This window comes from Triticum aestivum, chromosome 7B (assembly GCF_018294505.1).
Source record: "Triticum aestivum cultivar Chinese Spring chromosome 7B, IWGSC CS RefSeq v2.1, whole genome shotgun sequence".
In the NCBI taxonomy this organism is placed as follows: Eukaryota; Viridiplantae; Streptophyta; class Magnoliopsida; order Poales; family Poaceae; genus Triticum; species Triticum aestivum.
This window is the reverse complement of record NC_057813.1, coordinates 707,530,820-707,547,135: the sequence shown is the minus strand read 5'-3', so window position 1 is coordinate 707,547,135 and position 16,316 is coordinate 707,530,820. Positions and strand designations below refer to the sequence as shown.

General features: G+C 46.5%; 1 pseudogene; it reads left to right on the top strand.

Moving 5' to 3' along the window:
• Positions 1-208: 208 nt before the first annotated feature.
• Positions 209-6,275, top strand: LOC123158554 (P-loop NTPase domain-containing protein LPA1-like; annotated as a pseudogene).
• Positions 6,276-16,316: the final 10,041 nt, after the last annotated feature.

The following is a 16,316-nucleotide window of genomic DNA, read 5'->3' as shown; positions in this document are numbered from 1 at the left end:
AGACGAGGCCCGACTCGGAGCCGAGCTAGGGTTGGCCTGGAAATATAGATATATATATATAGGCCAGCCGCCGCCCCCTTGCCCCGTTTTGGTTGAGAAGAAAGAAGATCGAGCGAGCGAGAAATCCCCAATCCCCACCAAACCCTAACCCAAACCCTAACCCTGATTGAAACGACCAGGAGAGGAGAGGAGAGGAGCGGATCCGGCGATGGCCGTCGAGAAGATGCACTTGTCCATGCCGTTGCCCGCCGGCTTGGAGGGTTTCCCCTTCACCACGTTCCAGGCGGAGCTGGAGGCCTTCACCGTCAAGTTGAGGGCGGAGGCGAAGAAGGCCAAGGCCAAGCCGGAGGTCAAGGAGGCCAAGGCCAAGGAGGAGAAGGCCAAGCCGGAGGTCAAGGCCAAGGTGAAGAAGGCCAAGGCGAAGGAGGCCAAGCCGGAGGTCGAGGCCAAGGCAAAGGAGGCCAAGGCAAAGGAGGCCAAGGCGAAGGAGGCCAAGCCGGAGGTCGAGGCCAAGTCAAAGGAGGTCAAGGCCAAGGTGGAGTTGAGGACCCTCACCAAGGAGGAGGAGGAGGCGCTCATCAAGTTCGTGGCGCTGCTGGAGAAGGAGGAGGACTTCCTCGACGCCAAGGCGGAGGCGGAGAAGGAGGCGGAGAAGTGTGGCTCCAAGAGGAAGGTGGAGTTGGAGCGGGATGAGGAGGGGGCAGCGTTCCTGGCGTGGATCGAGTCCACCAAGCCACAGACGGACCAAGTGGATTACTCGGATGGGGATGTGTCGGACGGCTACCACTCGCAGGACGACAACATCGGCAGCGACGGCAGGGTCATGTCGCGGTATGAGCGCCATGTTCAGGCCAACAACGCTCGCTGTCCTTTCTTGGTGGGGGCCTAATCCCATCCACGACGGTGCTCTTGCTCTTGTGGTCTGAGAAGCTGACGAGGAGCTTCGCCATTGCTATCCCATCTAGTACCAACCATGTATCTATCTTATCTATCTATATTTCTAGTTGATCCTGTGGACATATATATGTGGGATTGATCCGCCTACCCTGATGCTATTGTTGCGCACCGATGAAGCAATGTCATGCTGTGAGACTGATAATCTATCGAGTACTAGTAGTATCTAGTATATGTTAAATCTACTGGTGTTATGCCCTTCGTATGTGATGATGCAATGTCTCTGATGATGCCAATGTGATGAGATTTCTCTTGAGCCTCTCTGTACCCTGCTGCTTGGTTTACATTGTCATATGCTGTCTTGTTTGCCCATGTGATTAGACCCTTCCAGACAGATTAGATCGTCGTTTCAATTGCCAGCTTGAGTCTTGAGTTTAATCTTGGCCAACCTTGCTATGCCTTCTTGCTCTTCCTGGCTCTTCATGTGTATAGACTGCTTCCTAAATTCCTCATCTTGATTTGCAACAGCAAAATCTATCTATAAAACAAGGAATTACTATTTCTCTGCTAGTTTCCATCTCTACCATCAATGCAGCGCCATAAGGCTAGTTTTTTTGGTTTGAAAAATTATTATTCTGATTTAATGATCACATCTTCCTCTGATCATACTAGTTGTTGCTGATTTACTACAAAGTTGTACTAAATCAGTGACTGCTGTTAGTATGGATCGCAGGGAGTGCTATTATTGTCATCTCCTGAAACAAGGTACAGCTATTAATTAATTCGTCTGAGATATGTGTTTTGTTCCTGATGCTGCAAATCTTGTCTCTGAGCTTCTCTCTGCTTGCTGGTTGGTTGGATTGTGTCAGCCACACAACCCCCCTTTTTCTCCTTCATTTCACTTATAATGTCACAACTATTCTTCTTCGTGGCCCTGGTCAGTTTGTCATGGCTTATTTTGTTAGCTACTACTCCCTCTGTCCGGAAATACTTGTCACCAAAATGAATAAAAAGGGATGTATCTAGATGTATTTTAGTTCTAGATACATCCATTTTTGTCCATTTTGATGACAAGTATTTTCGGACGGAGGGAGTACTACAGTATTGTTCTATTTATTTATCGACTTTGTTGCCTTTCTGCCTTATTACCACAACTTATAATTTCTTTCTATGATTTATTACCCATTGCCTCCACAAGAGAAGCATGTAAACTTTTCAGCGCAAGAGAAAAATCACCTCTCGCTTCAAGATACATACACAAACACCATATGCCTCTCTTGTTTTGCTTGATTGCTGTTGTGACATCATCTGATCAAGTTATGAGGTGATCTGGAACAAGGTATGTGATCAAGCTAGAGATAGAGATGTGTTTGATGAATCAAACTAGACCGCATCATGACATGTTTTGTGCACGCCGGGCATATATATGCTGTAGGCATCACACCAGAGAACAAGGCATCTGCAGGTGGACAAGACCCTCTGAAATTCGACATTTTCAGTGGATGAAACTGGAACTCTACCTACCCTGAGAAATTTGACATTTTCAGTGAATGAAATTCCATACTCTGCCTACCCTGCATCTTCCTGTAGGTAACCATCCACTTAATTCAAGATCTGGTCAGCAGGATCTGTAAAACAATGAATTAGTATTTCGAGACGACGAAAACTGAATTGAAGACGATGACATCTCATCCACCGCCTGTTTGTTCCTGTCACCAGATTAGTCAAGAGAGTGTTCGACGTGGCCAGGAGTGACTTCATAGGCCCGTCGAAGCTGGATGGATCCACACAGGTGAATGGCATGAAAACTGCCGAGCTCCTCGACGCAGACAACATAATCAACATACCGGTTGAGCTGTACAAGACCCAGGCAACTGTTGCAGTTTCCAGGGAGGAGTTCCTGGATGTCGTGTGTGATGCACTCACCCTGTACAAGTATGTCGGGCCCAATCAGAGGCTGACTTGCTTCTTGCCTGCAGGTAATTGTGTAGCATCATTTCTCCAATCTTATCTGTTCTAGAGTTCATATAATCATAGCTATGCAACTACATTCTGTAACCGATCTTGAAGAATCTGAAATGGTTTTAAAGTGGAAGTGCTATGGCAAACAAAACAAATGTATTGCTTACCATAATAGCCATCTGTGAAGTATTTTGATATAGGAATTTGTTTCATCGATGACCTTTCCTTTTGTGCGCTCCCCGTGCTTTACATCAGGATAAAGGAGAGGAAAGAATCAGTGACAGTACTGTTGTGTGGCACAAGTGGATGCAGCAAGTCCGCTCTATCATCTTTGTTGGTAAGTGCTTACCTGTAGTTAGAGAAACCCTTCACTGGTGGATACAAGTTGATGAACCCCTTCGGCTCACATTAGCATACAGTTATATTCTATATATGCATACCAAAACCGAATTGCTTGCTAGAAGTGAATTACATTGATACTTCTGTAGTTCCTTACTCCTGCCTTTTTTTTACCCAGGGTACAGGTTGGGTATCACCACCATAGTTTCTACTGACTATACGGCACATGATGAGGAGGTTCGTTGAAGAAAAAGAAAACCCTCTGCTCTACGCGTCAACCTACCACGCAGGGGATTATCTAGACCCTGTTCCGGTTGCGCAAGCAAAGGCAAGACACAAGGCAAAGAAACTCTCTGTTATTTCTCATTCAGATACTGACGAAGGCAAAGATATGGCGGTACTTCAGATCAGAAGTGTAACGGTACATCCGAAGTTCCCAGTAAAAAGCAGATGACCATAGAAGGGTACAAAGCGTAGAGTGAGATGATCATTGGCAGCCTCGACAGATTTATTACGACCTGGGAGGAGTGGAAAGAACCTTTGATTGTAGAAGGGGTTCATTTAAGCCTGAATTTTGTGGTACGTATGGTCAAAAAAGAACCATGCCGCTTGTATTGTTTACGTTTCCTTAGTAATTACATATTTACATTACTGTCTTTTGTCAAGAGTCTGCTGTTTGTGAAATTATTTCTTATTTCTGTTGTCTAATAATAATAGATGGGGCTGATGAAGAAACATCCCTCAGTGATACCACTTATGGTATACATCATGAACAAGGAGAAGCACATGGAACGGTTTGCGGTCCGCGCAAAGTACATGACGCTTGACCTGGCGAAGAACAGATACGTTAAATACATCCAGAACATCAGAGCGATCCAGGAGTACCTCTGCAACCGGGCCGACAAGCATCAAGTGCCAAAAATCAACAACACCAATGTAGACTGGAAAATGGCGGCCATACACGCCACGGTTTTCATCTGCCTTCGCCGGCGTGAGGCCAGGGAGCAGTTTTATGACTCGCATACAAACACTGCAGTTATGGTGGATGAGGAGTATAGGAGCCAGTGCGCCGCAAACTCGTTGAGTTCCAAGGGCATGTTTCAGTTGATTCAGAGGCAAGGGTCCTCTAGAAATCTGATGGCTCTGCTTAACACTGATGGTTCAGTTGCTAAGGCATGGCCCATGAATGCCGGCGACAGCAGTGGAAACATGAATGATGGCAGCAGTGAGAAATCCGTTGGAAATCCTATGTATGGCCCTTAGCAAATAGGGAAGGCAGAGCCTGTCAATCTTCAGTTTGGCCCGTTTGGGATTGGTGCGTGGCCAAGTGATACCGGATGCGCCAGTCATGCTGGGAGTGTCGATGACTCCAAGGCTGATGGCACAATACAGGGAGCGGGTATTTATCCTCGTGCTGCAGCTCACCTAAGATGTCAGATGACAATTCCAAAGAGGTTTGTCTCTTCTAATCCTTTCTGTGACTACTATATTTCACAGATGCATGTTAATGTTTGTCATGGCTTGAAAGTCACGACAGTTATGTGTATATATAGATATGAAAACTTTATATTTGATATGAAAAACTTTACATTGCTCATATACGACATGTATCTGCGGCCTAGTATGTAGTTGAAGTAAAATGCTAATGATGTGCTTGGGCTTACACGGCTTTATCTCATACAGATACAGCCTGTGGACGAGTATTCAGTGCTTGTGATTATGATATTTCACAGATGCATCTTAATGTTTGTCGCAATTCACAAGTCATGACAGTCATGTGTATATATAGATATGAAAGCTTCAGATTTCTCACATACGTCATTCATATGTAGCCTAGTGTGTAGTTAAAGTAAAATGATGATGCTGTGCTTGGGCTGACACAGCTTCATTTCATACAGCTTGTGGATGAGTATTCAGTGTCTTCAGTGAAGAAGAAGAAGAGTGTGATGGTGATGCTGATGCAGAGACTAATGAGGATCTAACTGACGAAGAAAAGGACATCCAAGAGGTAGTGTAAAAAGAGCATCTATTATCCTTCATCATATCCTCCTTTTCCCTACACAGTGATGTCATGCCAAAAATTCTGACATGCTGAAAATAATATGACTTGCTTCTTGGAAATTCTTACAAATGCTGCTGCTACAATAATAAAAATTTGAAATGAGATGTATCCATCCGTAAAGAAATATAAGAGCGTTTAGATAACTACAGTAGTGATCTAAGCACTCTTATAATTTTTTACAGAGGGAGTAGTTTGCAGCTGTCTTTCCATGTGCCTCAGCGCTATTTGTGCAAAAAAATTGAAGTCAACCTCATATGCTATACTGTAGATGAATATCTGAATTATCTGTGTTGCAGTTTTATCTGACATACCATTCAACTGCTGTGTTGCTGCATTCTAGAGATATGACATTAAGTCGAATAGTACAGTTCAGTGTACTACTTATAACTAAGTATCCATTATTCTGTTTCTGATGAAAAAAATTGTGAAGCAGATGGAGGAAGCGGTCAGTAGACTAGGAGTCGACAAAGTCTGACGAGAAGTGCAATGACCTGGCCATGGGAGAGAAGGGTACTGGTACGATGACGAGCAGCAGCGGACCACCCTGATGAATAAGCCCCTGACCCCTGGCGCGGGAGACGATGCTGATTATGCTGATGGAATGAAGAAGAGGCTGATGACCACAACATGAACCTGTTGCTGGAGATGGCGAGGAGGCGTCACGGAGATGCCGTGCTTGACCCTCTGACAGTGAACAGTGTCAACCATGGCGGCGATGCCAAGGCGAGGAGACTATGTGTTGTTGACCTGGAGGGGCTGTTGTAGCACTGTCGCCAGGTAGGTCGCAAATCAGTAGTGTGCCTGTGGAGTGTGTCCTGTCCAGTAGGTGCTGGATCTCAGCATCCTCACCTGAGTTACAGAGTTAGCTAGATAGCTGTGTCGTTGTTGTTGTTGTTGTTGTTGTTGTTGTCGTTGTTGTTGTAAGATGATTTTTGTTTCTGAAGTATATCAGGGGAGGGGGCTCTGTTTGTTTGTTACGTGGTTAACTTGTGTGTACTGTACTGTACGTCTGAGTATGGATGGATGGATATATGCAGCAGTAGTAGCAATGAGTATGAATAATCCCTGAGTATATGCTGATGGTATGAAGAAGGCTGACCACAGCCTGGACCTCTTGCAGGAGCTGGGAAACGAAGGCGACGCCGAGATGCCGTGCGCCTATCCTCTGGTGATGAACAGCAGGAACCGTGGCGGCGATGCCAAGGCAAGGAGACAGGTGTAAACAGGTAGTGTGCTTGTGGAGTTAGGTTGAAGTTTCATCCAGTAGGTGTTTCTAGATCCCATCTTGATTTGGACCTGTTGTTGTTGTTGTTGTTGTTGTAAGATGATAGCATCCTATCCTAATCCTATGTTGTTGTATTAGTTTCTGAAGTAGATGAGGGGAGTGAGGTGTTTGTTGTACCTTGTGTGTGTGCTTTGCTGTTCTGAAATGGAGGAGAGCAAATTACAGATAAGATGACAGGAATCAGGATGGATGGATACAGCTAGTATTAGTAGCAAAATGAATGTGAATAGTTCCCTTTTGATTGATTCATGGCCATGGCACAGCAACAAATGGAATTAATGCAGTAATTATTACTGGAACAGAGGCAGGATAGGCTAGGCTAGGCTAGGCTAATTGGTGGTGGTGGTTTTAGCAAGATTCAGATTTCTTGTATGCATCATATTATATGTCAAGCCGACTTATATGTAGCCTAGTATGTAGTCCAAGTAAAATGGTGATGCTGTACTTGGGCTGACACAGCTTTAATTATCTCTATACAGATACAGCTTTGTGGATGAGTATTCAGTTTTCGACAGTGAAGAAGAAGAATGTGAAGATGCAGAGATTATCAGATTAATGATGATGATGTTCTAACTGGCGAAGAAGATGACATTTTAGTTTTTTTGACATATCTTTCAACTGTTGTGTTGCTGCATTTCATTCTAGAGATATGACAGAAAGTTGAATAGGGAAGTTGAGTGTGCTTATAACTAATTGCCATTCTTTTGTGGTTGATGATGGAAACAGAAAGCAGATGGAGGAAGCGGGGTCAGTGGACGAGGGTACTGGTCTGACGGCGAGCAGCAGCAGACCACACCACAGTGCTGAAGAAGGCCCTAACCCCAGGCGCAGGTGCAGGTGCAGGGGGCGATGATGAGGATGATAATGGCATGAAGAAGGCTGAACAGAGGCAGTGCGGACTCATCCTTGGCTTGTTTGGACTCATCCTTGGCTTGTTTGGACAAGCATCGGGGCTGCTAGTAAACTTGGCCAAAACCGCAGCCATCCCGATCCGGTGCGTTCAAGAGGAGATCCCATTGGTAAGGGACACGCTTGGATGTCCGACGGCTGAGTTCCCATGCAAGTACTTGGGGCTACCACTGTCCATCAGGAAACAATCGGCGGCACAGCTCAGATATCTAGTGGACCAACTCGCCGCCCGCTTGCCACACTGGAAGGCCGCAACTTTGCCGCCAAGTAGCAGGGCTCCTGCTCGTTCAGGCCGTCCTAAGTGCAATTCCGGTTCACTCGATGCTTGCAATGGGCCTCCCACCGAAAACACTGTCAGCCATGGTCAAAATCTGCCGCAGCTTTTTCTGGAGCGGTAAAGCGGAGGCCGGAGGAGGCAAATGTGCCGTCGCCTGGGATGTTGTATGCCGACCAAAATGGGCTGGTGTATAAGAAGTACCTAGGACTCCCGGTGTATATTGGGCGATCGAAATGTCGAGCCTTTGCATATTTGCGGGAAGTCATATGGAATCACATGCAGGGTTGGAATGAGCGGACGTTGTCGAGACAAGGCAAGGAAATCCTAGTGAAGGGAGTGGCCCAGGCAGTGCCCACATTTGCCATGTCAGTGTTTTATCTAACAAAGACCTTCTGTGATGAGTTGAGTGCGATGATAGGCAAATACTGATGGAGCCAACAGGAAAATGAAAACAAAATGCATTGGGTGAGCTGGCAGACACTAACAAGATCAAGGGGTAGAGGAGGGCTAGGATTCAGAGATATACACGATTTTAGCGTTGCCATGCTAGCAAGGCAGGTGTGGCGACTGATACAGCAACCGGATAGCCTCTGTGCACAAGTCATGAAGGCCAAGTACTACCCGGATTGTGATGTATTGGAAGCGGCGTCGAGTGCCAATATGTCATATGCATGGAGGAGTATTACTCATGGCGTTGACCTCATCAAAAAAGGAGTAATTTGGCGGGTTGGAGATGGTCAGAACATCCAGATTTGGGATGACCTATGGCTACCTAGAGCGTGGTCCAGGAAAGTGTTGACACCATGAGGGAACAACTTATTAACTAGGGTGTCTGATCTCATCGACCCGTGGACTGGGAAATGGGATGAGGTACTTATCAGGGACACGTTTTGGGAGGAGGATGCCGCCTTGATCCTTCAGCTACTATTAAGGGATGACACCGAAGATTTCCGAGCATGGCATTTTGATAGCAAGGGTGTGTTCTCGGTTAAACAAGCCTACAAACTACAATGGGTTTTATCAGAACACTCTGCTGTGGGGCAAGCTGGGGAGCCACAGGTTGTTGGTGATCTCGATGGTGGCGGTGACGTGAGGTGGAAAAGGATATGGAAGCTGCCGTGCCCGGGGAAGATCAGACATTTTATATGGAGAATGATGCATAACACCATCGCTACAAAAGATATCCTAGCAAGAAGAGGGATGCGCATTGATGATCACAAGTGCTTCATGTGTAAGATGCGGCACGAGACAGGGAAGCATCTCTTTGTGGATTGTCCTGAGGTGAAAGTGGTATGGAGGAAACTAGGGCTTGAACATATCCGAGTGCAACTAGCAGACTGCGTTGCGATAGGAGAGACCATGGACATCATCTGGCCGGCCACGGAGAAGGAGAGGCTGTAGGTGACAGGCCAGCTTAATTCATCTCTGAAGATTGGCCCTGTTTCAGCGTGTCGGAATCATCATGAGCCATTGATCTGCCATCCAGTGGCTCCCGTAAGAAGATAACGGTTCGCTACTGGAATGTCGTCTCCACCCTGGATCTTCCATCCGACGGTCGTCATCGCTCCGGAGGTCGTTGTTGCTCGACCGACAACGCATGTGCTCTGCTTTTGCTTTCTGCTTTGCTTTTCACCTGTAATGGCTATATAGCCACCACTCCTTCTCCATTTGGGGGCATGATTATTGTAATTGGGTGTAAACCCTAGCCGCCAGTGGCGTGCTTGTTACCTTTCCCCTTGCTGCAATACAAACCCTAGCCGAAAAATTCCCCAAATTCATCTCTGAATTCACATAGTTGAGAGCGAGTTCGTTCGGTTTCCTGTCAGGTTCCTGACAATTGGTATCAGAGGCCCAATCGGTTCTCGGAGGCGTTGGATCTGGCGAGTGGAGGTTGGCGAACAAGCCGGAAAATCCCTCTGCTTCTGTCGATCTGGGCGGCGGCGTTGGCGGCCGGAGTGGCACAGCTCGGAGGCAGTCTGAGTTTCAGTTCTGGTTACTGGAGAGTCTTTCTCCTGCGGTAAAATCCCAGAATCGGAATCGGGCAGTGCTTCTTGGAGGCGGGCGGCGTTGGCGACGGTGTGGCGGCGGTGGATACAAGACCTCGCGATAAGTCCCTCCCTTCCCTCCCCTTGTCGAGGCCAGTCTGCTCCTCGAGGGAAACCATGTCTCCCTCGGAAGGCTCCAGCGACACTGGCATCTTGCAGCTCCAGTCGTTGGAACTGGATATCAAAACCCTGCAACGGTATCGTGAGGAAGACAAGAAGGAATTCCAGGATTTCCAGTCCATGGTCAACAAGAACTTCATCACCATGCAGCAGAATTTTGATAAAATCCAGGATAACTTCAAGCGTTTGCTGTTGTTGCCAGAACAAGGTGACGTTCCTGATGAACAGTCAGCACAAGGGAGCGTACAACACAAACTGCCTCTATTGCAGTCCCCAGCCAATGCACCAGGCAGACCCAAGCAACTAATGGCGAACACCCCCCCCCTCAGTAGCTATGCAGGAAAAGGAAGCTCAGGCCATAATTGGAACAGCAGTCTTGCGTGATCCTGCGGGCAAGGAGATCAATTTAGATGGCACTCCCAAAGCTCCCTATCGCCATCCAAATTTTGCAAGTAACAGAGAGGTGGCACCACAACAAGTTCAGCAAGCTCCACTCCCACAGCAGCAGCCCATACAACTTGAAGATCACGCACAGGAAGAGTGGCCAGCGGGAGGAGATAGAGGCAGAAGACTTGGCTCTCCATTCGACAACCGACGAAATGTGCTCATAGTAAAACCAGCCAAACTGAATATCTCTGAATTCAGTGGAACAGACCCGGAATCATGGATTCAGAACTTGGAGCAGTATTTTGCTGCTGCAAGGACCCCCTTGGAGCATAGAACTGAATTAGCAGTGTCATATTTGTAAGGCCCTGCCATACAATGGTGGAGAGGAACTGGGTTCTCCCCACAGAATGTGCCATGGCACAGATTTTGCACTTATATTGCAGATAGATTCTCACTAGATTCTGCTTGTGATATTGTTAACTCCTTCCGTTCAGTATCCCAAACTTCAACTGTGGCTGTATATGTGGAGCAATTCGAGCAATTGGTGTACTGCATGAGAAGAGAAAATCCAGCTATACCAAATGACTATTATGTCACCAGTTTTCTCTCTGGACTAAACCCTTATATCAGGAGTCACGTGGAATGTTTTAAACCTCCTGATATGCAGACAGTTGTGTGGTATGCTAGAAGAATGGAAAAGGCTACTGCTCCTGCTCTATCCAAGCCTTACTTCCTCAGCCCAAAAGACAAGTGATGTTCGAACCAGCAAAAAAAACCCTAGTTGCTACTACACAGAACAAAAAGGCAATTATACAGCAGGCCAAGCAGAACCAAGTATGCTACAAATGCAGAGAGCCATGGGTTCCTGGCCATAGGCAGGTGTGCAAAATGAGCCAGAAAGCTCAAGTGCAAGCACTACAAACATCAGAAGAGGAAAATGCAGAAATCATTTATGTCACAGACTTTGAGGATCCTGATTTAGAACAAACTGCACCTCCTTCTGATAATGCTGTGTTACAAGTTTCTATGCATGCTGCCATGGGCATTGGGGCAATGAAGAACACTTTTATTTTAACTGTTAAGGTGGGCACAACAACAGCTACAACACTTGTGGACAGTGGGAGCACTTCCACATTTGTATCCCCTGATGTGGCTGCAAAACTGCCTGTTTCCCCAACTCCAAATCCCAAGATTAAAGTGCTAGTAGCAAGTGGAGGAGAATTGTGGAGTGAGTTCACGTCCAAGAACTGCCCCTATGAAATACAGGGCACCCAGCTGCAGGACACCTTCAGAGTTCTGAAACTGAAGGGATATGATATGATCTTGGGAGTGGACTGGCTAAAGAAATATAGCCATGTTCTGATGGACTTCATTCACATGGAAATGAGGATTAATATTGCACCACAGACTCAAGTAACTTTTGTGGATGAAACGGTACCCCTGTCCTCACCAGTGGAGGCCACTGATAATGCAGAAAAGTTGATGGACCATGCTGTCTGTGGATTTTTTCTACTGTCTACCTGTTACACTGTGACTTCTGCTACTGCTCAGGAAATTCTACAAGAACTCCAAGATATAATTCAGGAGTATGACAAGGTGTTCAATACACCTACTGAACTTCCCCCAAGCAGAGCATGTGACCATAGAATTCCACTTATAGAAGGGGCAAAGGTAGTTAATCAAAGACCCTACAGAGTACCACATCACCAGAAAGAAGCACTTGAAAAGATCATATCTGAAATCCTGAAAGCTGGTCTGATTAGACCTAGCACTAGTCCTTTCTCTTCTCCCATGCTTCTAGTTAAAAAGAAGGATGGAACTTGGAGACTCTGCATTGATTACAGGAAACTTAATGCTATTACAATCAAAAACAAGTACACCATTCCTGTAATTGAAGATCTCCTAGACCAATTAAAAGGAGCAACAGTATTCTCTAAAATAGATCTCAGAAGTGGGTATCATCAGATAAGGATGGCTGAAGAGGACATACACAAAACAACTTTTTCCACCCTACAGGGCCACTTTGAATTCCTGGTTATGTCTTTTGGTTTAACCAATGGCCCTCCCTCATTTCAATCCCTTATGAATATCTCGTTTGGCCATTTTGAGTTTGTAGTGTTCTTTGATGATATCTTGGTTTTCAGTTTAACCATGAAGGAACACGGGATACACCTCAAGAAAGTATTCCAAGTCCTACAAGAAAATAAGTTGTATGAAAAGTTGGACAAGTGCTCTTTTGGTCAGTCTGAAGTGGAATACTTGGGCCATGTGATCAACAAGGAAGGGGTGGCAACTGATCCCACTAAGATTGCTGCTATTAAGGAATGGCCAGCCCCAACAACAGTAACTGAACTTAGAAGTTTTCTGGGTCTGAGTGGTTACTACAGAAGGTTCATACAGGGATATGGAGTTATCTGCATGCCCCTCTTTGATTGCCTGAAAAAGAACTCTTTCTCTTGGCAGCAAGAGCAGCAAGCAACATTTACTGCCATTAAGGAGAAACTTACACAAGCCCCTCTCTTGGCCCTACCAGACTTCTCTAAACCCTTTGTGTTAGAAGCTGATGCTAGTGGTTATGGCCTGGGTGTTGTCCTGATGCAGGATGGGAAGCCATTGTCCTATTTCAGCAAATCAATTGGGCCCAAAGCAGCAACATGGTCTACATATGACAAGGAAGCTCTTGCAATAATAGAAGCTGTCAAGAAATGGAAACACTATTTCCTAGCTACCTCCCTGATAATTAGAACTGACCAGGAGAGCTTGAAATACATTCAGGAACAGAAACTGACTGAAGGAATACAACACAAGTTGTTGCTCAAGTTGTTAGGCTACAATTTTACTGTTGAGTACAAAAAGGGCAAAGAAAACAGGGCTACTGATGCCTTATCTAGGGTTAAGCACATGATATTGTAGGGGAACGTTGCAGAAAATTAAAATTTTTCCTACGGTTTCAGCAAGATCCATCTATGAGTTCATCTAAGCAATGAGTCAAGGGAGTGAGTTTGCATCTACATACCACTTGTAGATCGCGTACGGAAGCGTTCGAGGGAGCGGTGATGATGGAGTCGTACTCGACGTGATTCAGATCACTGATGACCAAGTGCTGAATGGACAACACCTCCGCGTTCAACACACGTACGGTACGGGCGACGTCTCCTCTGTCTTGATCCAGCAAGGAGGAAGGAGAGGTTGAGGAAGACAGCTCCACCGGCAGCACGACGGCGTGATGATGGTGAAGAGGCAGTACTCCGACAGGGCTTCGCCAAGCACGTGGAGGAGGAGAGGTGTTGGGGAGGGGAGGGGCTGCGCCTTGGCTTGTGGTGTGGCTGCCCTCCCCTCACCCTTCTATTTATAAGGGAAGGGGCAAGAGGGGCCGGCCCCTCTAGATGGGATCTAGAGGGGGGGCGGCGGCCAGGGAGGGGAGGCTTGCCCCCCAAGCAAGGGGGGGTGCGCCCCCTTTAGGGTCCCCCCCCCCAACCCTAGGCGCATGGGCCCAAAAGGGGGGGGGGGCGCCCAGCCCACCAGGGGCTGGCTCCTTTCCCCACGCAGCCCATGTGGCCCCTTGGGAGGGGTGGCCCCTCCCGGTGGACCCCCGGAACCCCTCCGGTGGTCCCGGTACAATACCGATATGACCCCGAAACTTTCCGGTGTCCGTTTGACAACTTCCCATATATAAATCTTTACCTCCGGACCCTTCCGGAACTCCTCGTGACGTCCGGGATCTTATCCGGGACTCCGAACAACATTCGGTAATCACATACAAGTCTTCCTAATAACCCTAGCGTCACCGAACCTTAAGTGTGTAGACCCTACGGGTTCGGGAGACACGTAGACATGACCGAGACGGCTCTCGGGCAATAACCAACAGCGGGATCTGGATACCCATGTTGGCTCCCACATGCTCCTCGATGATGTCATCGGACGAACCACGATGTCGAGGATTCAAGCAACCCCGTATACTATTCCCTTTGTCAATCGGTACGTTACATGCCCGAGACTCGATCGTTGGTATCCCAATACCTCGTTCAGTCTCGTTACCGGCAAGTCACTTTACTCGTACCATAATGCATGATCCCGTGACCAAGCACTTGGTCACTTTGAGCTCATTATGATGATGCATTACCGAGTGGGCCCAGAGATACCTCTCCGTCATACGGAGTGACAAATCCCAGTCTCGATCCATGTCAACCCAACAGACACTTTCGGAGATACCTGTAGTGCACCTTTATAGTCACCCAGTTACGTTGTGACGTTTGGTACACCCAAAGCACTCCTACGGTATCCGGGAGTTACACGATCTCATGGTCTAAGGAAGAGATACTTGACATTGGAAAAGCTCTAGCAAAACGAACTATACGATCTTGTGCTATGCTTAGGATTGGGTCTTGTCCATCACGTCATTCTCCTAATGACGTGATCCCGTTGTCAATGACTCTAATGTCCATAGTCAGGAAACCATGACTATCTGTTGACCAACGAGCTAGTCAACTAGAGGCTCACTAGGGACATGTTATGGTCTATGTATTCACACGTGTATTACGATTTCCGGATAATACAGTTATAGCATGAATAAAAGACAATCATCATGAATAAGGAAATATAATAATAACACTTTTATTATTGCCTCTAGGGCATATTTCCAACAGATATCATCCCTATCTACCAGCTTCTCCACCCCTAAATGGATTTCTGAAGTGGTTAAAAGCTATAAGTCAGATCAGAAGGTCAAAGATCTTATAGCTGAGTGTGCAACTAGCAAAAACAATGACACTGGTTATACATTCAAAAATGGTATCTTGCGGTTTAAAAACAAAATTGTCATTAGAACTGACACTTCATTGAGACAGGATATATTGCAAACATTCCATGCATCAGAATTGGGGGGTCATTCTGGGCAAAGAGCAACATACCACAGAGTTCACTTGGTTTTCCACTGGCATGGCCTCAAACAGGATGTCATTGACTTCATCAAGCAGTGCCCTATCTGCCAAGTCAACAAAGCTAAACATACCCCCTACCCTGGCCTGTTGGAACCCTTGCCAGTTCCAGATTTTGCATGGGCACACATCAGCATGGACTTTGTTGAGGGGCTTCCCACTTATGAGAACAAGGATCTTATATTGGTGGTGGTAGACAGATTTACCAAATATTCCCATTTCATTGCCATGAAACACCCTATAACTGTTCAGACTGTAGCAAGAGCATTTTCTGACACAGTGTTCAAACTTCATGGAATGCCCCTGGTTATAGTAACTGACAGAGACAGAATTTTTACAAGCAATTTGTGGCAGCAGCTGTTCAAATCACTAAAGATCAAACTGCACATGAGCACAAGCTATCATCCCCAAACTGATGGTCAGAATGAGAGGGTGAACCAATGTTTAGAGAATTATTTAAGGTGCATGTGTTTCCAACAACCAAGGAAGTGGCATGCTTGGTTGGCACTAGCTGAGTGGTGGTACAACACAAGTTTCCACACTTCATTGCAAATGACTCCCTTCCAGGCCCTATATGGGTTTCCCCCTCCTATGGTAGCTGAATCTGCATTACCTGACTCCATTTCTGAGGATAGTGACAACTTGCTACAGAACAGGGAACTGGCCCTGGAAGTGATCAAACAAAATCTCTCCAAGGCACAACACCGCATGAAACACTTTGCTGACAAAAACAGACAGGAAAGGTCGTTTGCTGCAGGGGATATGGTTTACTTGAAGCTGCAGCCATACAGACACACTTCCCTTAGTCTGCATCGGCACCTCAAATTACATTCCAAGTTCTATGGCCCATTCAGGATCATGCAACGAGTTGGCCGAGCTGCTTATCAACTTCTTCTCCCTGAAGGCTGCCAGTTGCACAACACCTTCCATGTGAGCCAGCTCAAAAAGCACATTGGACCACGGGTGGTTCCTTCCAAAAATTTACCCCTCATTGGTGCGGATGGCGTTATTCAAATGGAGCCTGAAGCAATCTTGGACAGAAAACTAATCCCTAGACTCCAGGGCAATATTAGTATTCCAGTGGTATGCTGGTTGATCA